This window comes from Onychomys torridus, chromosome 2 (genome assembly GCF_903995425.1).
Source record: "Onychomys torridus chromosome 2, mOncTor1.1, whole genome shotgun sequence".
Taxonomy (NCBI): Eukaryota; Metazoa; Chordata; class Mammalia; order Rodentia; family Cricetidae; genus Onychomys; species Onychomys torridus.
Window position 1 is genome coordinate 87369766 of NC_050444.1, and position 25418 is coordinate 87395183.

Sequence of the window (25418 nt, forward strand, 5' to 3'; positions counted from 1 at the left end):
TGATTTTCTTTCTGGGCCTTATTGTTTTCTTCTGCTTTGTTTGTCCTTTCCTCTTGTTTTTTTTTTATAGCATTCTTCCCATTTTTTGTTTGTCTGCTCCTCCACTTTGTTATTGATTTATTCTACATAAGGTTCTAGCCTCTTCATGATATTACTTACAAGGTAGTTTTCTTCTGCTTCTTCCATTCTGTCATGTTCAGGTCTAGTTGTTGGAGGAGGGCTAGGTTCTGGTGATGCTGTATTGCTCTTTATTTTGTTGTATATACTTCTGATTTGACGTCAGCCCATCTCCTTGTGGATTCGTTCTTGGTCTTATCAGTGCACTTGGTCCAGACAGAGCTGACAGATTTAGGGAGCCTCTCTCTGGTCCAGATGGAAGCTCTGGCCCAGATGGGAGCTCTGGTCCAGATGAGAGTGCTGGCTAGTTGGGAGCTGGGGGCTGGACTCTGGAAGTCCCTGGATTTTCCTTATCTTGTCCAGAAGGTAGCTGCTCTTGTCCAGATGGGAGTTCCAGGGCAGGATGGGAGCTTTTGTCCAGATGGGAGATCCTGAGCAGATGGTAGCTGGAGGCTCTCTGGACCTAATGGGAGTTCCAGGGCGGATAGGAGCTGGGGGCTGGTCTCTGAGTCTCAGGAAGTGGCTGGGGTTTTGAGCAGATGGGTGTGGGGGCAGGCTATGGAGATTGCAGGGTCTGCCTGCAGTCTTAGAAAAGGGGAGCCTTCCCACAGGTCCTGCCAAATGGCTAGAACCTGGGGCCAAGTTGGGCAGGTCTTCCTGGGATGGCTGGTGCCCAGGGCTGGGACCTAAAGGCAGATGCCTCTCTATCTATAACCCCAGGAACTCACCTCTGGTCCAGATTGGAGTTCTGGGGCAGGATGGAAGCTGGGGGCTTGTTTCTAAGTCTCCAGAAATGGCTGGGGTCTCTGGCAGATTGGTTTGAGGGCAGGGCGTGGAGGTTGTAGGGTCCACTGGAGGGTCTTGGAGAGTGGTGACCTCTCAGTCACCATAGACAAAGTAAACAAAATATTCTGTGATAAAACCAAATTTAAACAATACTTGTCCACAAACCTAGCCATACAGAAAGCACTAGAAGGAAAAATCCAACCTAAAGAAGCTAAACACACCTATGAAAACTCAGGCAATGATAATCCCCACACCAACAAACACAAGGACAACACAACACGACCACAAAATAACAGGAACTAACAATCATTGGTCATTAATATCCATCAATATCAATGGTCTCAACTCACATATAAAAAGACACAGACTAACAGAATGCATAAGAAAACAGGATCCATCCTTCTGCTACACACAAGAAACACACCTTAACTTCAAAGACAGACACTACCTCAGAGTACAGGGCTGGGAAAAGATTTTCCAAGCAAATGGACCTAAGAAACAAGCTGGTGTAGCTATCCTTATATCTAATAACATAGACTTCAAACTAAAATCAATCGAAAGAGATCACGATGGATATTACATATTTATCACAGAAAAAATACACTGAGATGAAGTCTCGATACTGAACATCTATGCCCCAAATACAAAGGCACCCACATTCATAAAAGGAACACTACTAAAGCTTAAAACACACATCAAACCCCACACATTAGCAGTGGGAGATTTCAACACACCACTTTCACCAAAAGATAGATCTTCCAGACTGAAACTCAACAAAGAAATAAAGGACCTAACAGATGTTATGACTCAAATGGACTTAATAGATATCTACAGAACATTCCATCCTAACAAAAAAGGATATATTTTCTTCTCAGCACCCCATGGAACCTTCTCAAAAATTGACCACATGCTTGGTCACAAAACAAATCTCAACAGATACAAAAACATTGGAATAGCCCCCTGTGTCTTGTCGGACCACCATTCCTTAAAGTTAGACTTCAACAACAACAAAAATTATAGAAAGCCTACAGTCTCATGGAAACTGAATAATGCTCACCTGAAACATCAATGGGTCAAGGAAGAAATAAAGAAAGAAATTAAAGATGTCCTAGAATTCAATGAAAATCAAAGTACAACATGCCCAAACTTATGGGACACTATGAAAGCAGTACTAAGAGGAAAATTTATGGCCCTGAATGCACACATAAAGAAGATGGAGAAATTTCATACCAATGAATTAACAGCACAACTGAAAGCTCTAGAACAAAAAGGAACAAACTCACCCAGGAGAAATAGATGCTGAGGGCTGAAGTCAATAAAATAGAATCCAAGAGAACAATAAAAAATTAATGAAACAAAGAGTTGGTTCTTTGAAAAAATCAACAAGATAGATAAACTCCTAGCCAAATTAACCAAAAGGCAAAGAGAGAGCACCCAAATTAACAAAATCAGAAATGAAAAGGTAGACATAACAATAGAAAACAAGGAAATCCAGAGAGTCAACAGGTCATACTTCAAAAACCTATACTCCACAGAATTGGAAAATCTGCAAGAAAAGGACAATTTTCTGGATAGATACCACATACCAAAGTTAAATCAAGACCAGAGAAACCGATAACCCCTAAAGAAATAGAAACAGTCATCAAAAGTCTCCCAACCAAAAAAAAAGCCCAAGACCAGATTGTTTTGGTGCAGAATTCTACCAGACTTTCAAAGAGGAACTAATACCAATACTCTTCAAATTGTTCCACACAATAGAAACAGAAGGAACACTACCAAACTCTTTCTATGAAGCTACAATTACCCTGATAACCAAACCAAACAAAGATGCAACAAAGAAAGACAATTACAGACCAATCTCCCTCATGAACATTGATGCAAAAATACTCAAGAAAATATTGGCAAACTGAATCCAAGAATACATCAAAAAAAATTATCCATCATGACCAAGTAGGTTTCATCCCAGGGATGCAAGGATGGTTCAACATACAAAAATCTGTCAATGTAATACACCATATAAACAAACTCAAAGAAAAAAACCACATGGTCATCTCATTAGATGCTGAAAAAGCCTTTGACAAAATCCAACACCCCTTCATAATAAAGGTCTTAGAGAGATCAGGAATACAAAGAACATATCTAGACATAATAAAGGCAATTTTCAGCAAGCCAGCAGCCACTATCAAATTAAATGGAGAGAAACTCAAACTGATACCACTAAAATCAGGAACAAGACAAGGCTGTCCACTCTCCCAATATTTATTCAATATAGTACTAGAAGTTCTAGCAAGAGCAATAAGACATCAAAAAGAGATCAAAGGGATACAAATTGGAAAGGAAGAAGTTAAACTTTCACTATTTGCAGATGATATGATAGTATACATAAGTAACCCCCCCCCAAAAAAAAAGAAAAAAAGGGGATCAAGATCATGATGGGGCAACCCACAGAGACAGCTGATGGGTGCTAGTTGGAGCTCACTGACTCTGGACTGACAGCTCAGGAACCTGCATGGGACTGAACTAGGCCCGCTAAATGTGGGTGACAGTTGTGTGGCTTCATCTGTTTGTGAGATCCCTGGCAGTAGGACCAGTACTTACCCCAGGTGCATGAACTAGCTTTTTGGAGCCCATTCCCTGCAGTGGGATACCTTGCTCAGCCTTGATACAGTGAAGAGGGGCTAGGCTCTCCTTCAACTTGGTATGCCAGACTTTGTTGACTACCATGGGAGGCCTTACCCACTCTGAGGAGTGAATGGGGGTAGAGCAGGAGGGAGGTGAGGAAGCAGGAGAAGGGGAGGGAGGGGGACCTGGGGTTGGTATGTAAAATGGAAAAAATTTTAATAAATACATATATTTAATTAAAAATAATTCAGTGGGTTTTCTTTTTCTGCTTAGACAGATGATGTTGTTGGAGAGTTTTGAGTTTTTCCTCCTTGCTCTTTTTGTTAATGAGGGATTTAGGGAGATGCAAAAATCATCTCATCAATGTCATCTTTTCAGGATTTGCTGTAGTGCCTTTTGGAATGATCTTTATAGACTCTTTACAATGACATCTAGCATGTACATCTGCCATGTAGCCAAGAATAATCATTGGATCTTGGTTAAAGGTGTGTCCTCATTTGTTACACATACTGCTACATGACACCTAAAAACCTCGGTAAACATGCACAAACAATGTGTCTTGAGGTTATTGTAGAGCACTGTATTTTATTCAGACACTGTATTATTACATAAACAATTGAGAATTTGTGTAATAACAAAGAAGTATACATAGTACTTTACCTTTGGTAGTCACACAAGTTAGATGAAGCAGGATGTGCAATGGTCACATATGTTCAATGTGGTCCTGAAAAAGAAGATGTTAGACATAGAAGGGTCACAAAAGAATATCAGCCAAAATGGGACACAAGTGAGGTGACTGTACTGACAAAAGTAAAAAGCAAATATATTTGCAAATTACCCCCACCCCATGTGTTCGTGTGTGTGTGTGTGTGTGTGTGTGTGTGTGTGTGTGTGTGTGTGAGCGTGCGCTCAAGTGGAGCATGGCATATACATGAATGTGTGAATGTAGTTAGTGTAGTTAGTTTCATGGTTATTAAATGGTCTCTCAAACCATAGTTCTCCTAGTTCATTTTCAGCACAGCTAATGATAAGTCTTGTGTAGAGTTCCCAAAAACAAGGTTGTATTTCTGTTTCCCTGCATACCTGTACTAGGTATGTTTTGAAGTAAGTATACTATGTACTGCACAACAGATCTTCATAATCCACCCTTTCATCATCTGTTTTTCCCCTGTTATGTAGCAGTTATCATATCACACCTATCCACACACACCAACAGAATCTCAGTATTCCTTTTTAGTCTCTTATTTCTTGATGACTTCCTGACCCCTCCCCAGGAATATTTTCTTTCAAGGTTTCACCATCCTTCCTGACAAGAGTGTGTGTAACCACCCCTCAGCTGACTTTTCTATATCCTTTTTGTATCTATGATGAACAATTTTATGCATCAACTTGAGTTACTAAATATCATTTCTGTAGCATAAGAGCATGTCAAGAAAAACAAATTATATTTGAGCTAGTGAGCTGAGTAAAGCAAATGATTCTTCTCAATGCAGCTGGCCATTATTCATTATTGAGGGGTCTGAGAATAACAGGGTGAATTCACTTGGTTTCCCTTATTTGTGCCTTCTGACTTAAACTCAAATTTCCATCATAAACTTTCTGGCTCCTGGGACTTTGAATTATATCATTAGCTTTCCTGGTTCTCTAGCCTTGTATAACATATGTGGTGAGACTTCTTACCTCTGTAATTGTGACCTTAGAATCATTCCCTTTCTATGTATAGAGGTATATCATATTCCATTTTATCAAAGAACCCTACTCATTCTCCAATCAACCAATAAAGGTTACTGGATCAATTTTGCTCTCTTCATAAAAGAGAAAGATGAGACTTAATAGTGTTTGTCTCAAATCTTCTAAAGATCACTTTTAGAGCTTTTGTAGACGTAAGAGTTTACTTCAAGATGCTTGCTGTCCTTTCCTCATTATCTAGTGAGGACAAGTAACAAAATACATCCTGTGATTACTGTCAGTGTGATTGACTTTTAGCTGAACTAAAAACAAGAGATAAAGTATGCTCTTAATTTCTGACATTGGAACTTTAACATTGCACCAAGATAGGCATAAAAGTGAAGTGCAAAAGCACATAGTAAAAAAATCACAGAGTCCTTATTTGTAATCATAATCCTGATGACTAGATCCACTTTAATTACATAAAAATAGGGTATAAATGCCACAAAGAGTATTTAAAAGAACAGTGCTATTTTCATATGTGTTTGTGTACACATATTGTTGGAGGGAGGGAAAGGAGAAAAGAGGAGAGAGAGGAAGAATACACATTTGCTAATGGAGTCTGTGACCATGTGGAGTAGAAAAAATTATGCTGGACATTGTATAGTGCACTGATGTAAGGCATAAATTAAGTGTCAGACAGAATGGCCTGATCCAGAAAAGAAAATGAGCATTTAGTGTGACACATTCAACTGTGTCTGTAATTACTTCCTCCCAACAATTCATTCTTATATCCCTTTGTGCAGATGACTAAAGAGAAATGAGAGGATCTGCCCAAGGTCATACAACTAATAAAACTTCCCTGACTCTTGAACTCATGGTCTATCCACTTTCTGGTGCGGCTTCTCAAGTCCTCTCTGCCCAATATTATCTTTGACTTCTAATAAAGGAAGCAGGTTGGGTTACCAAATGCACAGCTGTCAATAATGCCTCTCCTGCACATCTCTTTTAGCCAGTGGTCCACCATGCAGCTCTTCTCAGAGTTCACAGATCCACTGTGAGCCACAGTGTCTAAGCTCATTCAGATGGAAGAAGCAAGAGAGAGAGAGACTGCACACTCTCTCTCTAGGCAAGCTCTGCAGTCTAATCCTCACTGTCCTTCTAATGCTGGGATCGAAGCCCTCCCTTTTCCCCCACCGGCCTTGCCACTGAGGATAGCAGCACAGCTGGAAAAACAGATAGGTCTTTCTAACCCTCTTATGCATGTGCTGTGGGGCCAGGTAGCTCTATAAATATGGTAATGGTTTCTCAAGCATGCCCGGACTGGAAATGAGACTGAGAGGCTGAAAAGAGGCTGTTCCCACCGATAACCAGTGTGGCAGCCTTGCCAGAGGAGACAGTGCCTCTGAGGTTCAGGTCAAATTAACTATCCCCCACCCTTGAGTAGATCCCTTCTCCCCCTCCTTTTTCCCCTATTAATCGCCCATGCCCACCTGTTCTGTGATTACATTGATGACAGCCACGAAAGGAAGGAGGCAAGCAGCAGCTCATGTTTAGTCTATTACCAGGAGGCCTAGAGTTGTGATAAAAAGCATACACCAGCAACAACACAGCTACATTGATGTGTACAATAGAGAACCAGCTTGACACTTTCCTGCTATGGTCATACTGAGAAAATGACAGCTACAATAAAAAGCCAAATGCCTTGTCAACCTAAACAAGCACACACTCAGAGATGCTCTGTTTATTAGCAGCCCTTCTCCAGCATCTCTCCACCTAAAAGTGTGGAGAGCCCCTACATTGCATTCATACACACACACACACACACACACACACACACACACACACACACACACACTCCAAATCCACTGTCCTGGAAATGTAGTCTGGAAAAACAGTGACAAGGATTCTAGTGACTTGAAACAGAAACAAAGCTCATACTGTTGCTCTAATCCTCAGTTTACCCTTTTTCTGTCAAGCAAAAAAAAAAAAAAAAAAAGATAAAGTCTAATGATAGGTGACCTGGTTAGATTGTATTGCCAGCTTGACACACCTACAGTCACTTGGGAAGAGGGAATTACAGTTGAAGTATTTTTTCAGTCAAATTGGTTGAGAACATGTTTGTGAGAGACTGCCTTGATTGACAATTGGTAAGTGAGGGCCTAGCTTACTGTGGATGGGACCATTCCTAGGCTGGAGAATAAGGGCTATAAAGATACATGAGCATAAGCTAGTTGAGTAGACCTGTAGGCAACCACCCCACAAGTTGGCTGTCTTCTGATTCCTGCCTTGAGTTCATGTTCTGATTACCCTGGGTGATAGACTGTAACCTAGAAGTCTAAATCAAATAAACCCTTTCTTCTCCAAATTGCTTTGGTCATAGTGGTTATCACAGTAACAGAAAATCAAATTAGAATACCCATTCACTAAGGAAACATTTTTCTTATTAATTATATCAAATCTTGGACAATTTCACACATTTATAGGATACATTCTTGTTACTCCCTCCCCCTTAATTAACCTCCACTTCTTCATACCAATCTTTTTCTCAAATTCATAAATTTTTATTTTGTTTTTATACCTCATTAGTTTAACCAGTGTATGACCACTGTATTGGGAATATTTATTGGTACTTGATGTGGTTGTCAGTGGGTATACATTGAAAGCAATGACTTCTGTTTACTGACTCTATCAGTAGTACACATGTCAACAGAAAGCCCAGGATGCCTTTCCTCTATCTGTGACTGAATATTGACGAACCCACTCTTCTACAGACCTGGTGCAGGCATCCACTTGTGTATTAGGTGGTGATTACAATGTTTGTGTCTTGCCCAGAAAATAGCATTTTGCAGCCCTTGAAGAAACATATGATGTCTTAGATTAACACTCTCCTCCATCCACCCCAAAAGATTTCTCATTGGCATGCCCATTGCTATAAGGTAGCAGGTAAGCCTGTGGTTGAATTGTGTCAGCAAAGAAAAATATCTGCAACAGAGGAAAGACCTTGAGTTTGAAGCGTAGACCCAGAGGGTACTGAAGAAAAGGAGAAACTGTGTATTTTAGCTTTTTGTATGTGCTGTGGGCCCCATGGGTATTGGTGATATTATAGACACTTTCTCAGAATGATGGTGTATTTTTATATGTTGCATAAATTACACTAAAAACAAGCTAAGAAATAAAATTGTCTCATTCAAGTATCACATAAATACATTTGAAACTTTTTATTTAGCTTTTTTTAGAAGTCAGTAAGGTGTTGCAAACCGAATCGAAGGAGAACTTAAAGTTTATAAACATATGTAGGCATTCAAGATGACTGAAATGAATGTGTGAAGACATAGGAGCAGGAGTTTCGAGCTGGATCAGGAGCAGAGTCGAGAGCAGGGAAGGAGACACCGTGATGGATGAAGGCACCATGGGAATAGAGAGAGACAGGGTGCTGGCGAGGTCCCCAGGTATCCATAAAGAGGACTAGTTGAGTAGCCCTGTAGGCAACCATCCCACAAGTTGGCTGTCTTCTGATTACTGCCTTGAGTTCATGCTCTGATTACCCTGGGTGCATAAACTACTGGCAGAGGTCAAGAGGGTACCTGAGCTGACCTACTCTGGTGATCAGATGGCTGAATACCCTAGCTAACTTACAGAACCCTCATCCCATAACTGATGGAAGCAGATGCAGAGATCCATGGCCAGGTCCCAGGCAGAGCTCTAGGGGTCCCGTCGATGAGAGAGAAGAGGGATTCTATGAGCAAGAGATATCAAGACCATGATTGGAAGGGGTACAGAGACAACTAGCCAAACTAGTGGTAATGCATGAACTGTGGACCAATGGCTAAGGAATCCCCATGGTACTGTACTAGGCCCTCTGGATAAGCTAGACAATTGTTTGGCTTGAACTGTTTAGGAGACCACCAGACAGTGGGACCGGAACCTGTCCCTAGTGCATGAGCTGGCTTATGGAGCCTAGTGCCTATGGTGGGACACTTTGCACAGCCTTGGTGCAGGGAGGAGGGGTTTGGATCTGCCTCAACTGAATATACCAGTTGACTCCTCATGGGAGACCTTGCCTTGGAGAGTTTGGGAGTGGAGTGTGGGTAGGGGAGAAGAGCTAGTGGGTGGGAGGAGGGAGGACAGGGCAATCTGTGGTTGATATATAAAATGAATGGAAAATCTCTTAATTAAAAACAGGGAAAAAGACATAGAAACCCCACTTATAAGTAGGAAGGTTACTAGGTGAAAAGGGTGGGGGAATCAGTTTCACCTCAAACAAACACATTTCACCTCTATGGGTAAGATTTATCTGCACTGCTCCCACTTTTCCTCAGCACTTAGAACTGTGCAATAGCTCAAAGGCAGTGGAAGGTGAACCTCACTGTAGAGACCAGAAAAACTAGAGAATGCCCTAAAGGTTAACTAAGTTTTTTTTTGTTTTCTGGCATCCAATAAATTTTAGATTTTTTGTTTTTAACCATTTCAAACTTTTGTGGTTTTCTTAGTCTTTCCTCATAACACACACACACACACACACACACACACACACACACACACACAGAGAGAGAGAGAGAGAGAGAGAGAGAACTATATAGGGCTAGGAAGAGGGCTAAGTGTTAACTGTTTTCTTGCAATTCTTCATTAAAAATATAGTATAATGTCTATTTATATACATTTACACTACATCAGGAATTATAAGTAATCTGGAAATGATTTGAAATTCATGGTTAGATATGTGTAGCTTATATAAAAATTCTATCTCACTTTATGTACAGGACTAGAGTGCTATAGGTCCTGGGACTAATTCTCCATGGACACCAGGGGACTTTCTCCTTATTTGTAGTGTAATGGGGAAGATTAACAGGCTCTAAAAGGAGATAAAAATGGAAGGAAGAGAAAAAGAATTTTCATTTATTTGGTACTGAACATGCAGGAGATGTTCATTCTTTAGAATGACAACATACTGAGGCTCCAAGCTATTCACCATTGGGACTGTGATTCTGAAGTCTCATGCTCTTGGTGATCATATAGCAATACCACCTCTTAGCAGCATTCCGCCCCCGTCCCCCCTCACACACACACTGAATCCATCCACTCACTTATTTTCCAGTTTAGGACTTAGAACAAGGAAAAGTGACTTTTATTGTATGCCCTTAGACTACGATATACCATAGCCTGTTGAGGGGAGTGCATGCCTTCAATCCCAGCACTTGGGAGAAAGAGGCAGGCAGATCTCTGAGTTTGAGGCCAGTCTGGTCTACAGATTGAGTTCCAGAACAGGTTCTGAAGCTGCACAGAGAATCTTTTTCTATACCTCTCCCCTCAAATACAAATAAGAATAGGCTACCACATGTAAAACTTCATAGAACATTTCAACAACCAAATCCCTCAGGCACGTAGGAACTCCTGCTAAGGTATCAAATTTAGGTCCAATATGTGAAGCAGTTCAGACACGTCTAGTCCATTTCTAAAATGCACAGTATTGGGGGGAAAGGCTCCAAAGGTTGACATAGCAATAAACATATACTTAAAGATTATTATAAGTGCTTTAAGTAACAAGAAAGAGGTTAAAAAAAGAAAGAGGTAAAAAAAAATTAGATTGCCCTAAATTAGATGTAGGTTAAAAAGCTTTGAGCTGTCAAACATGATAAAGAGCTAGTGACCACAAGGTGAATTCAGAAATTTTGTTCCAGACCCAGAGAATGGGATGTGTGAAATCTCTAGACCAAGAGAGTATTTGATAGAACAGGAAAATTGGAAAGCTAGTGTACCTTGCGTCATCAGGGAAAAATTATAACTAGACAAGGCAAGAACAGTGTAGACTCACTCCAATAGTATTTCTGAAATGGTCCCCTCCTGCTTGAGATCTTACTGTTATCCAAACAAAGCTAGCCTCCCTGATTTAGAATCTAGTGGGAAGGTAGATTTAGCCCATAATCCTAAATACATAGTTAAAACATGAATTAACATGGTCTGGAGATAATGAAGGAACAAAGAAAAGAGTTGTCAGTTAAATTGTATCCCCTTTCCCCCAAAAAAGTTATGTTGATATCTATGAATGTAACCAAATTTGGAAGCAGACATTATGCAGATGTAATCAAGTTAAGATGAGGCTATTAAACTGTGTCTTTCTTGTGATTTGAATGTGAAATGTCCCCCATAAGCTCTTGTATTTGAACACTTGCTTCCCAGTTGGTAGTACTGTTTTAGGAGGGTGTAGAAGCATTAGGAGGCAGTGTCTCATTGGAGATCACTGGTCACTGAGGATAGGCTTTGAGGTTTAATAGCTTAACACAACTTCCTGTCCACTCCGTTTCTGAACATGGGTGCAAAGTGACCAGTTGTCTCACATTCCTGCTGCTATGCCTTCCCACCATTATAGACCACGTCTCTTAAACTCTAAGCCAGAATAAGCCCTGGCTTGTTTTAGTTACTTATTGTCAAGTACTTGGTTATAAGAAAGAGAAAAGTAACTAGTACAGTTTTCATCTGATATGGCTCATATCCTCATAAAAAGAGAAGACACAAAGCCACAGACAAAAGGGGGAAAGTCCCATACCATGAAATTAAGGATTAAAGTATCATTATCTGCAAAGCAAAGGTGCCAAAGACAGCTGGAAAACCACCAAAATCAAGGACTAGGCAAGCAAGAGTGTTTCTTTAGTAATAATTCCATCTGGGACTTCCAGCCTCTATAACTGTGTGAAAATCCATTACTGCTCTTTTCGAGTCACCCAGTTAAGGGTAGTTCATTAGAGCAGCCCCAGAAAGCTAATGTAGAGGCTTCCTGGAAGAAGTGGCATTGACATACACTCAGATTTATAACTAGAAATATCAGGACTTAATTTTAACAATAATATAGGGATGTCTTGACCAGAAAGGATATAAACTATTTGCTTTTCTTACTAGTATTCAGATTCTGAAAAAGTATCTTGAAGTTCAATTTTCTTGCTAGATGAAAAGAGCCATCTGTAGCTATAAGCTCAAGTGAAGAGGAGGTGGTATCTTCAGAAGGAGAACGTGCTCACAGGGAGTTCTGCTTCCACATTCTATATGTCTGCTCCTCATCATGTCTTATATTTCCTGTCTGACATCTGTGGTATAATAAACGTATGAATAGATTCTGAGATTTTTAGCCAGAAGAGAATTCAGATAGAATATCCCCAAAAACCTCCCTTTGAAGCCTCTGTTAATGGCACTGATTGTCACCTATCCTCCTGAGCCAGGCCACTTGCCTGTGTCAGTAGCAGTGGGGTGGAGTGTGGAGGGAGGTGAATCCTAGCTTGCTATCTTTAATTAAATCACCACTTTACAGACATTGCCCTTGGTCTGGAACTTATTACCATAGCCTAGATCGCTTGTTCTTGCTGCTGAATTCCATCATGATGAATCTTCAGTCCCTTATGTGTTTTTTTAACTTTCTCTTTAAGTGGAAATGTTTATATTTTGATTACCTTATATGTTTGTATCATTTCCTGTCTAGCAAAAAGTCAAAACCCTGTTTAGCACATGGCAATGTAAGCTAGTCTAGCCTGCAGCTCTTGAATCAACAAGACAAAGCTTAGCTCAACTCAATTTATCTAAACTCTTCAGGGCAGTGTTATGTGAATGCCCCTGCTCACTAGGGAAACAAAGTCAGAAAGACTGGATGTCAATTTCAGTTTTTCTATTTAGTAGATACTTGACCACAGACAAATTACTTGTCCTTTTTTGAGTTTAGTTTGTGGTAGGCACATAATACCATCTATTGTACAGGATTCCTGGGATGATTAAATGAGATGACCATATATAGAGTACTTATTCCACTATCTGACATATAACAAGCACATTTTAAAGTTGGCTATTGCAATTACTGTAATTGTTATTATAATCAGTTCCTTTACTGTTTTATTGTTATTATTATTATAGTGATATTATACTATAATAATCCAAATGATATCTAAATACTCAGCTGCATTAAATGTAGAACAATATTGCTATAAGGATTCAAGAATAAGCAGAACAAGACCACTAGGGGAAGGAAGAAATTCCCTATCATATTAAACCTAACTTCATTTCATCATTGTTGAATTTCCAACAAGTTTTCACAGTAGTGCCTTTACTTTGCACAGAAACTAGACCTGTTTGGCATTGGTTGAAGTCACAAGGAAGATTAAATATCATAAAAGAGCTATCCCTGGCCAGAGAACAATTACATAAGCCAAGAGCTATATAAGAAATTATGGTCCATGACATGAAACAGAGATGATAAATGATGATGCTAGATGGAGTATACAAAGCAATGTGACAGACAGTCTACATTTGAGATGCCACATTAGGCTAATGGCAATATAAAGATAGGGACCTGAGAATAATAATGATAAAGTTGACAGAGACTCCAGAACTTTGGATCACCCAGGCTATTTAGTTGGAAACCAAACAAAACAAAATCTGTTAAATATCCTTTAGAGTTGTAATTTTCCACTGGAGGACTACAATTCATCCACATAGAAGATTAGGTCATGTTAGCCCAAATGAGTAGTCTTAAACATGAACAGACCAAAATGACACAGCTGGGATCATCTTTTTTGCTTCATTATGAGCATGTAATCTCCCAGAGGAACAAGTTGTTTCATGTCACTCCTGTGATCAAGCTTCAAGACTTTCTGTCACTGAAAGGGCAATGTCTAAATTCCTACAATGTCTACATGCTGCCAGATATGAGGAAGATGCATGTATAAGAAAAATAGGGGTAGTTGACAGGACCTGGATTTTATGTTTATCTCAGGGAAAATCACTACCAGCTGAGTAATTCTGGCTAATAACTGGGCACCATCCCTGATTCACCTCCTTCTTTTGTCAATTATATCAACTCCATCAAGCAATCATCAGTCACTGAGGTATTATTACTGTAACTCCAAATCAGTATTTGAACTTAGTTAAACCCTACATGCCCTTGATATAGCTATTGACCAAATCTGAATTACAAAAGCACTTTAAACTTGTCTCTACCATTTTGCCTCTCATATTCATCTTCATAAATGGGGAAAACTATAACTTGTGTGTATCTGAGGAGGGGGTAGTAAATGGGAAATGGGCCATGAGAAAGGTTTATCTAGAGAAGAAACAACTGAAAATAGTAATTAAACTTTAGTGATTGATAATTATATATTGGGCAGGCTGCAAAATGCTTTCTGTTCATTATCTCAATCATCTAAAAAATCCATGGAGTAGAAATTAAGGCTCAAACAGAATGCTAAGATAATATGAGTGTAAATTCTTTGTTGCATCTCCCATATAGATGGGCTTCAATTCCCACCTCATTGAATCTAGGCTCAGTATCAGAAGGCAGCAGGAGTGATATTCTGAGGCTTTGGAGCCTAGGTTAGGATGACTTCATAGAACTTTTTCACTCATGAAACATTGAGGAACTGTATAAAAATCACAATAATTCTTCATTGTATGAAGAGACCAAACCATAGGAAGAGATGCTGAATCATGAGATACCCTGTGTAGATAGAAACATACTAAAAGTGCTAAGAACCCCAGCAAGTGAATGAAGATGCCATCCAAGAATAAGCCAGTCAAGGAAATGAGCCCTCCACCCCACCTAACAAGACATGTGCCCAGAATTATCTATCTGAGCTCTGAATTTTTGAACCACATGATAGTATTAAAAACCATAATAAGTTAAGACAATCAAAGCCACACAATGCATATGGCAACTGATTCCCAAACCCAGGCAGTGCTATTGCATAGTCTGTGCTCTTCAACATGTAGCTACACTGTGTCATTAAGTCTAGTTTTTAAGATTTGCAATAGCATATGCTTAAGAGAAATTGACATGAAAGACACAGAAGGGATGTAGGGAAAAGACCAACAATCATGCAGAAGTTTGTGTATATAATTGGGTGGAGATATGTTCTCTTTAATTTATGATTCTTAACAAATTCATACATTTATTTATTTACTGAGTTTGGGGGTCATTTTTGTTCCTCCAATACCTCCAAAGATATTTCTTTTAATTAAATTATTGAAGAATAAAAATTAAACCTCAAAATCAGACACTGTCGTCTCTATTTGATTTTCAGAACTAACTGTCCTTCAGGAAAATTTGGCAGACTCCAAATCCTGGAGTTATCAAAATTAGGCTATTTAAAACTTTTAAAAATTACATCTAATTATTTGTTTGGTGTGTGTGTGTGTGTGTGTGTGTGTGTGTGTGTGTGTGTGTGCCTGCCTGCCTGCATGTGCACACACGTGTAATGGAAGGGCCACACATTGAATGAATTCATGTGCATGTGGAAGACAGAGGATAACTTGAAGGAGTCAGTTGTCTCCTTCCACACAGGTCCTCAGAATCAAACTCAGTCTGTCAGTCTTGGTGGCAGGCACCTTTACTTGGTACACCATCTTTCCAGCCCCAGAGTTAGTTATAAAGCTGGATTCAAGATACAAAGCCATTGTGACCTGTGCTAACTCGTGTATACATTTCAGGAGCAAGTCTCAGTTCTGCCTTCCTACACAAGGAAGGCATCTGAGTGACTATATAGTCTAAAGCTCGAGGTAGGTCCCCAGAAGGCTAAGGTCAGGAGTGATTTATTCCAATTCTACATCAGAAGACAAAAACTTTTAATTAAAAGATGGAAGAAAAAACTGCCAGAGACTGAGCAGGGAGTCCACACCATCTGACAGTTTCAATTTTCACTTACAGCTTACTTTCCCGGATTGATATCTTTCCCAGGGCCTGCTGAAGAGAACCATTGGCTCCTATAAATCACTCTCTCAACTCACAGGCAACTGCTGTTTTAACCCTCACTTTAACAGAAAGGTAGACAAGGTTAATAATAACAATTACTCATCATTGATTCCACCCTGTGTGTCAGAATCAAACAAAGCGTTTGCTCTGTTACTTCTCCTTAGCATGTGTAAACCTCTATAAGGAAGAAACTAGTACTTCCTTTATTTTAAGAGGCCAGAGTGAGTTTTCAAAAATTAGCCTGATGTAGTGAAAATCATAAGGTAAAGAAGTGTCTGAGTTAAAACTGGAATATTTAAATGGCAGCTGAACATAAACTTCCCAATTACAAATTACTAATTCTTGTTGGGTCAATCATTACACTCCATACTTTTCTCTTGAAATGTCAAAATACACAACAATGCTATATATTACTAGCATTATTACATAGCTGAACAGTATTAAGCCTCATTTTAGGAAAATGGAAAAAAGTTTAACCCAGAACCAACCAGACAAATAATCACAACTAACCTTTATATTGTGCTTTCCATGAACTTCCCATTTTTCATACTGTTTTGACCACATAATAATTAACATTATTATTATCACCTCCCATTTCAGAGATGATAGAATTAACATACAAATGGAACAAATGTCTCTGAAATTATTAAGCTATTAAAAAGCAGTGCAGAGATATGACCCATTTTTCTGACTTCTAATTGACAGCTTTTCCTTTTCTTTCTTTCTTTCTTTCTTTCTTTCTTTCTTTCTTTCTTTCTTTCTTTCTTTCTCTCTTTCTTTCTTTCCTTCTTCCTTTCTTTCTTTCTCTCCTTCTTTCTTCTATTATTTTTTTCTTTTTTGTAATTACACCCAACAAACCTTGTAACATATATGTCATCTCCATAAGAAAATGAAATAATGCTACCAGTGAGTTGGTCATTATAATGAAGGGTTGAAGATTTGGTATTTAATTTCTGGAATACTGAGTAGTTTAATTGAAAAAAAAGCACATTAGGGTTCTCTTAAGGAAACACTTATTCTCAAGAATAGCACTCATACTGCTCTGATCATTGCAATGAACAACTCCTTAAATTTTGGATGTCTCCCCCCAACACAGGAAGTATTACTATTTACTTATTTCTGTTCTTGGCTTTGAGGCAAATTAGTATGACTCTCATGAGAATCTTGAAAGATGTCTAGTTTGAGTTATGATAGGAGATGTTGAAAAATATACTAAATTTTTATCGTTCTTAACATTTAATGTAGAACACTGTGGGAGAATCTACAGTGGGATTTTTTTTTCATTTAATCATTCAAAACTAAATAATTGTGTGTCCCCCTGTACCCATGAATCTGGTAGACAATAGAGAATAGAGAAATAAGCTGGCTGTATATCTAGGGAAAAGCAAAACAAGAGCAGATTCTTTTTACAATTGCCTAAGGGAGATGTTGGCTCTAACCATTTGTACACAGTTGCTACCCTATTCTTAACAGCTAGACTTCCAGTGGTGATATCTGATGTAGATGTATCCTACTTGTTAAATAAGAAACACAGAACCGATTGCAGAGTTAAAAACCACGAGGTCAGAGCAAAAGCGGAAAACCTTACCCTTCACTGCTTCTGCGGTTCCTCCTCTCCGCAAGAGACCTACTTCTGTGCGTCCTGTCTATTTAAAGACTTTCTGTTCTGTTTTCTCATTGGTTGTAAACCCAGCCACATGACCTCCTTGTCACTGCCTGTTTGTACAGACCTCCAGGTCGTCTATGGTTGGTATTGAGATTAAAGGTGTGTGTCTGCCATGCTGGCTGTGTCCTTGAACACACAGAGATCCGCCTAGCTCTGCCTCCCAAGTGCTGGGATTAAAGGCGTACCCCACTACTGCTCGGCTTCTGCTCTGGCTTGCTCTGACCTCAAGGCAACTTTATTGACATACAAATAAAATCACATTTCAATACAAATAAAGTATCACTATAATCTGAATTGCGTAGCAGGTCAGCGGTCCAATCTTAGGTTAAAAAAATGTTCAAAGCCACGAGAGGCAGTTTGGTGCTACCATTCCCAGGTAAGATGTGCTAATGAGAAAATAAGGATGTTTCCCAGGCATAATATAGCCATTGCACTCATGTTAACACTACAACAATAGTCATCAGCAAAAGACTCATACAAGATTGGGCCTGTGAATATTTTATTATGAATAAGGGAGAGGAGTATCAGACCCCAATCTTTCCTGATGATCTATTCATTTACTAGTTGTAAGAAGAGAAGGTGCCATTCTCTTCCTTGGCTTAGCTACTGATGATAACCTCACACTTATACTTGGGCAAGGAACTCTAATTTAACTCAATAGACAACACACAAAACGAAGATACAAAAATAAGAATAGGACACTTGCCCAGCTATGTTCATATCAGCATTGTTTGTAATAGCCAGAGCCTGGAAATAACCTAGATGCCCTTCAACTGAAGAACGGATAAATAAAATGTGGTACTTATACACAATGGAGTACTACTCAGCAGAGAAAAACAATGACATCATGAGGTTTGCAGGCAAATGGATGGATCTAGAAAAAATCATCCTGAGTGAAGTAACCCAGACTCAGAAAGACAAACATGGTATGTACTCTCTCATAGGTGGATGCTAGATGTAAAACAAAGGATAACTAGACTGCTACTCACAATTCCAGGGAGGCTACCTAGTAAAGAGGACCTTTAGAAAGACACAGGGATTGCCCAATGACAGAGAAATATATGAGTTCTACATGAGCAAACTGGACATGAGGGGGCACAATGAAGGGCAAGGTTCGAGGGAAAGAGAGCTTAGGGGAGCAGGAGATCCCAGCTGGATCAAGAACAGAGAGAACAAGGAATAACAGACCATGATAAATGAAGACCACATGAGAATAGGAAGAAGCAAAGTGCTAGAGAGGTCCCCAGAAATCCACAAAAATACCTCCACTGTAGACGACTGGCAATGGTTGAGAGAACACACGAACTGACCTAGTTTTTGACCCAGATGGCCAAACACCCTAATTGTCATGCTAGTAATCTCATCCAATGACTGAGGGAAGTGGATGCAAAGTTCCACAGCCAGGCCCCAGGTGGAGTTCCAGGAGTCCCATTGGTGAGAAAGAGGAGGGATTGTATGAGCAGGGATTGTATGAGCGAGAATTGTTGAGACCAAGTTTGAAAAAAGCACAGGGACAAATAGCCAAACTAATGGAAACACATGAATTATGAACCAATAGCTGAGGAGCCCCCAACTGGATCAGGCCCTCTGGATAAGTGAGACAGTTGATTAGCTTGAACTGTTTGGGAGGCACCCAGGCAGTGGGACCCAGACCTGTTCTTAGTGCATGATCTGGTGGTTTGGAACCTGAGTCTTATGCAGGGACACTTTGCTCAGCCTGGAAGGTGGGGATTGCACCTACCTGGACTGAATCTACCCGTTTGAGCTGAATCCTCAGGGGAGTCCAGGCCCTGCAGGAGATGGGAATGGGGGGTGGAGTGGGGGGAAGGGGCAGAGGGGGGAGGACAGGGGAATCCATGGCTGATATGTAAAATTAAATTAAATTATAAAATTAAAAACCAGAGGGGGGAAAAAGAATAGGTTAAAAAGAAATATTCTAGTGGGAAGGAGGAGGAAATGAGAGAGGGGAATAAGAGGATTTGAAAACTTTGTTATTTAGATATGTGAAATTATCAAGCAATATAAAAAAAATAGCTGTTCACTGGGAAAATAAGACAGAAAAGCAACTTCATTAACTGCTAAGGACTGTCAATATAAAGTGCCATAATATAAAGTACTTAAACCAAAACATGGTTTACTCTGTCATAATTTTGAAGGGTAAAATCTTGAACCAAAGGTGTTGTTTAGGCCACATATCAATCAAAATATCTAGAAAATATCTTTTTATGTCTTTCTTGTTGCTCTATTGCTTCTGGCATCTACTGGCCATTAGTGATGTCCTGGACAGTATATGTGCGTGATATTCACATATATATATATTTTTTTTTTCTTTATCATAATAAAGGAACCAACTATCATATTGGAGTCTACTCTGATCCAGTATGACTTTATTTTTCATACCCATATCAACAAGGATCCAGTGTTTCAGTAAGGTCACATTCACATAAACTGCAAGTTAGAACAGCAACAACTCATTTTAAGGGACATGTTCAGTGCACAATAGCCAAGCAGAGAAAGAAGACTATTAGTCAAGAGAGGGATCTTCAGAGCATTGAAAGATGAAAAATTGTTCAGGAAAAGTGGATATGCTATTTGTTCAGAGGAAAGTATCACAGGATAAAAGCAAGAATCTGATGCAATGACATGTCAAACAGCAGAGCATTTTTGGAGCTCAGCTAAGGGAATTCAGATTTTCTGTTGCTTACTGTGTGGTTCCTTTCTATTGTCTGTTTGTTGTTTGCTTTGCTTTGCTTTGTTTTTTAGGATCATCCATCTGGCTTTGTGGTAAAGATGGAGGTAATTCAGCAGAGGAAGGACATTTACAGGCAGCTCCAATTCCAAGAAGACTGGAAGTGGACCTCCCTCCTTCGGGACTTCAAGGACCTGCATCTAATACCACTAGATCATTCTGCCTCATCTTGTCAAAAGTTCTTGACAACTCCCCACCACATTCTATTAACATGCAACTTTCTTCTAGCTCCTCACTGCTAACCTAATTTCACAGATTCACCCTCTTTTATCTACTCACATTAACCTTATATGTAACATAAATTGTTCTTTAATTTAATCTCTCTGGGCATTTACTTATTGTCTTATTCTCCATGAACCCTGTCTCTACATCTTTTAAAAATATACTTGGCAGTGACACATCAAAGGGTCTACAGAGGAAAAGACTTTTGATGTACATAACCATCAACATGCTGTAATTTTTACCCATGTATGTTTGAAGGTTTTTGTCTTCAGTGCCCAAAAGTTACAGAATGGATTATGGTCAAAAACAGCCCTCATCTGAAGAATGGATAAAGAAAATGTGGTACATTTACATAGTGGAGTATTACTTAGTGGTAAAACAAAACAAAACAAAACAACACAAAATGAAAAACAAACAAACAAAAAAAAACCAATGGTATCAGGAATTTGTAGGCAGGATGGAACTAAAAAAAAAAAAAAAATTATCCTGAGTGAGGTAACCCAGACCCTGAAATACAAACACAGTATGTGCTCATTCATAAGTATATATTAGATGTGAAGCAAAGAATAACCAGGCTACAATCCACAACCCCAGAGAAGCTAAGTAAAAAGAAGGACCCTAACAGGGACACACATGGAGGGCCCCAGGAAAGGGATAGTTAAGATCTCCTGGGTAAACTGTGGGGGAGGGTAGAAAGGAGGAGATGGAGAATGGGAACATGAGGTATCAGGATGGCCAAGTTGGGGGAGGAGAGGAGAAGAGTGGAAGAACAATGAAAGAGAAATCTTGATAAAGAGACCCATTATGGGGTTAGGGAGAAACCTCATGCTAGGGAAATTCCCAGCAATCCACAAGCATGACCCCAGCTAAAACTCCTAGCAGTAGTGAAAAGGGTGCCTTTTCCTATAACCAGATTAGTGACTACTCTAACTGTCATTGTAGAACCTACATCCAGTAACTGATGGAAGCAGATGCAGTGGTCCACAGTCAAGCACTAGGCTGAGCTCCTGAAGATAAGTTGAAGAGAGGAAGGAGGGTTCATATGAACAAGGGAGATCAAGATCATGATGGAGAAAACCACAGAGACAACTGACCCAAGGTAGTGAGAGCTCACAAACTCTGTACTGGCAGCTGAGGAACCTGCATGGGACTGAAGTAGGCCATCTAAATTTGAGTGACAAGTTGTGTGGCTTGATCTGTCTGTTAAGCTGCTGGTAGTGGAACCAGGACTATCCTTGGTGCATGAATTGGCTTTTTGGAGCCCATTCCCTATGAAGGGATAACTTGTTCAGCCTCAATGCAAGGGGGGGCAGGGCTTGCCTGCCTCACCTTGATATGCCAGATTAGTTGGTTCCCCAAGGGATGCCTTACCCCCTCTGAGGAGTTACATGGGGCATGGGATGTAGGGAGGTGGAGGGAGCTGGAGAAGGGGAGAGGGAACTGGGGCTAGTAGGTAAATGAAAAAATAAATAAATAATTAAGAAGAAATTGAAGGTTTCTATTTCAGGAGATCACATCTCAAAACCCTGACTTCACCTCTATGTCTCAAGAAGCACCAAAAGGTTCTTATTTTCATTAGTGGAAAGAATATAAATAGTATCATCAGTTCTCACTATTTATAGAGTTTAAAATTCCCTGATGTTTATTATACAATTTTTTTTAAATGATAAGCTCATTTAACAACCTTAGCAACCTGAATTACTGTTTGAATTGTGTACAGGGTGCTACTAACATGTACGAAGTAAAGAAATATACTTGAGGTCACATAGCTAGTAAGCAAGAGAAATTAAAAATCAGATGCTGCCAGCATGAGTCTTAACCCCATGGTTTTAGTTACTAGGGTAAGCTGAAACATCTCAAAGGCTTGGTGTTCTGAAGAGCATATACAGCAGGGTAGTGTTTTATTGTTGTTTGTTTAATTTGAAGTCCCATGGGATTTCACTCTAGACCATTTCATCTACTGGCTTGAGACATGAGTCCTAGTTGAAACATTGGCAGCTGCATGTCTACTATTTGACTCCCTTCACTCACACATTGCCAACCTGCCTGTGTAGCCACCTATCCCACATATCACACCAGTCTTTGGAAAGTCAAAGAACAACACACATCAGTGGTGATCAGGCCATGACATTAACCTCTTCCTCCCCTGAAAAGTTGATTCACCCACATTATATACCCTATCTACTGCATTATTCCCTATCCCTACCCTCTTGAGGTCAAACCTTGCCACCTTCCTAATCATTTTCCCTAGGTTAGAAAACACAGAGATGGTGACAAAATAGGATATCCTGGGTAAGGAAAAGTGTGTGTCTATTCTCTGGATATGATGTTTCAGTGCTCAACTTGTGAGAGCAGAAGACAGAGATCATGAGCCCAGTGGGATGTCAAGTATATCAGGAACATTTGCTGACACTTGAGGGTCCTCTGAGCTTTACTCTCTGCACCTTCAGCAGCTGTCTTCTGAATCAAAGCTGTGATGGTTGTGGCACTGACTGCAGGACAAGGCAGTCAGTCATTTCATCTACTAAAATTTTCCAAGCCATACAGATATTGGGGATTTTTTTTTTATACCATTCCCTTGTGCAGTGTGGCTGAGGCTTGTAGAAGGGAAATAAAGTTTCTAAGTTCATGTTGAAAGTGCTGACACAGTTAGCATCACAGTTGGACCATGATGATTTCCAGCTTCCAACTGAATTTTAGTTTCTTCCCTTTCTAAAGAAGGGAGCTTTCTTTCAAGACAATTATTTGACTGATAAGGAACTGAGGTTCAGACAGTAGAACACTCTTGCCTTGAACCACAAATGTTTTGCCTTTATTTGGAGTTCTTTGGATTCATGTAATATTTATTCCTGTGCCTATGAGTCCTCAATTAAACATTGAGTCCCCACTGCATTCACCTTTATAAGTGTAAATTTCTCAGCATGAGGCAACTCCACCATAAACAGTGGTTTGCTGCATGATAGCTACAAGGACAAATGGGTAAATGTTTAAATAATTGAATGGCTTAACATATACATTGATCAAGGTTGAGCACTACTGGAAAGAAACAAATAAGGAAGTAATTACTGACACCATCATTCATGAATACCAGAGTCTAAGTAGTTTTGGTATGTTTTCCTAAGCATATGATTTGAGAGAGAGCAAGCCACTTCCATCAGCATGGAGTTGCTGTCTATAAGACAAAGGTTATTATATCAAGTAGAGTTGGACTACTAAACATGTATGCTTAAATTTCTTTCCAGGTTATACAGTCCTCTTCAGTCTTATTATCCAATTACTCCTGAATACAGTTCATTATGGCAGGCAAGTTGTAGCTACCCTCCAAATGAAGAGAACAAAAGTTACAGATAGAAGAGTACCAGGCCATCAAGACTCAGAACCTCTATACAAAGTCTGGTTTGGAATCCCATGCTTCTTAGCTTTCCTTTCTGTCACTATTGGCAGCTGTGATGAGGATAGGATGGGTCTTATGGGTACCTCTTTGCACTATTAAGGCAAAAGAAACTTGTCCTTTTCTAGAAAGGAATCTAAAAACAGCTGGTGTTACTGTGCTTAAACCTTGTGGACTTTGGAAGGATTGAAGTCTAGCTCCATGGACATAACTCATTTCTTTTCTTTCTTTTTCTTTTTTTTTTTTTTTTTTTGGTTTTTTGAGACTGGGTTTCTCTGTGTAGCTTTGTACCTTTCCTGGAACTTGCTTTGGAGACCAGGCTGGCCTCTAACTCACAAAGATCTGCCTGCCTCTGCCTCCCGAGTGCTGGGATTAAAGGCGTGAACCACCACCGCCCAGCTGCTCATTTCTTACAGTGTCTTATTACGTACAACCATCTGTGTCTGAAGCAGGGAGCTAACCCATCATCTACTCACACTTCCTGCTCATAGGTGACAGCCTGGCTGTCTGTTTTATCCTGCATTAGATGTCATGTTCTTGGAGACAAATGGTAGTACTTTGTCCAAGGAAGTATGTTTTTATTTTTCAACCAATATTTACTGAGAACACTAGTACACATATCTCTCTCTATGTGCTGGGTGCTTTAGAGAACAGTATTGATGGTCTTTTATATAAATTCATTTTAGTTATTATTGTTCTTGCTGATTTCACTATTATGATTAAATGTTGCCTTTAATCAATGATAATCACTATCCCAGAATTTATCAGGAATGTAATATTTCATCTTAAACAGTAATGATAATATTATAGAAAGTTGAAAATATCTCCTAAAATTTCATACCCATTCAGAATTTCAGAAAGTGATCTCATTTGGAAATCACTGTTTGTAAATGTGATAAAGGTGAGTTCTTGGTACAGGAGTAGCAAGAATTTTCAGTAAGTGATGTAACCTAGGGAGAAACAAAGAAAGTATATTTCTTAGAGTCCCTTGAAGGCAGTATGGTCATACTGTAACCTTGACTTTTGAACCCTAACTTTCACAAATATCTTTAATGTATTTATGTTGTTTTAAGCCATCTATTTTGTGGTAATACTTTATGGCATTCCTAGGACCTTAATACAATTATGAGTTGCCTTTTATTCCTACAGAGAGCACTACATGGGAATTTAACATGGTTTATCTCCTTTATTTTTCAGATCAAACCTAGAAAGTAGTTAGTCTAACTACTCTCTTTTGAATGTGGAAAGAAATACTCAAAGGAAGGACATGACCTGTGCAAGGCTCCAGATGACTATATTATCTTCTCCAAGCCATCAAATAGTATTTACAGTAAGTAAACTCATAAATTAAAGAGTTGATGGTTATCATCTACTCTTTTCTTTCCTACCTATCCACCCCATCAACCACAACAGATCTTCAAAAGGTGACATTAACAACACTTGTCTTAGGTACAAGTCAAATCTTCCTCAG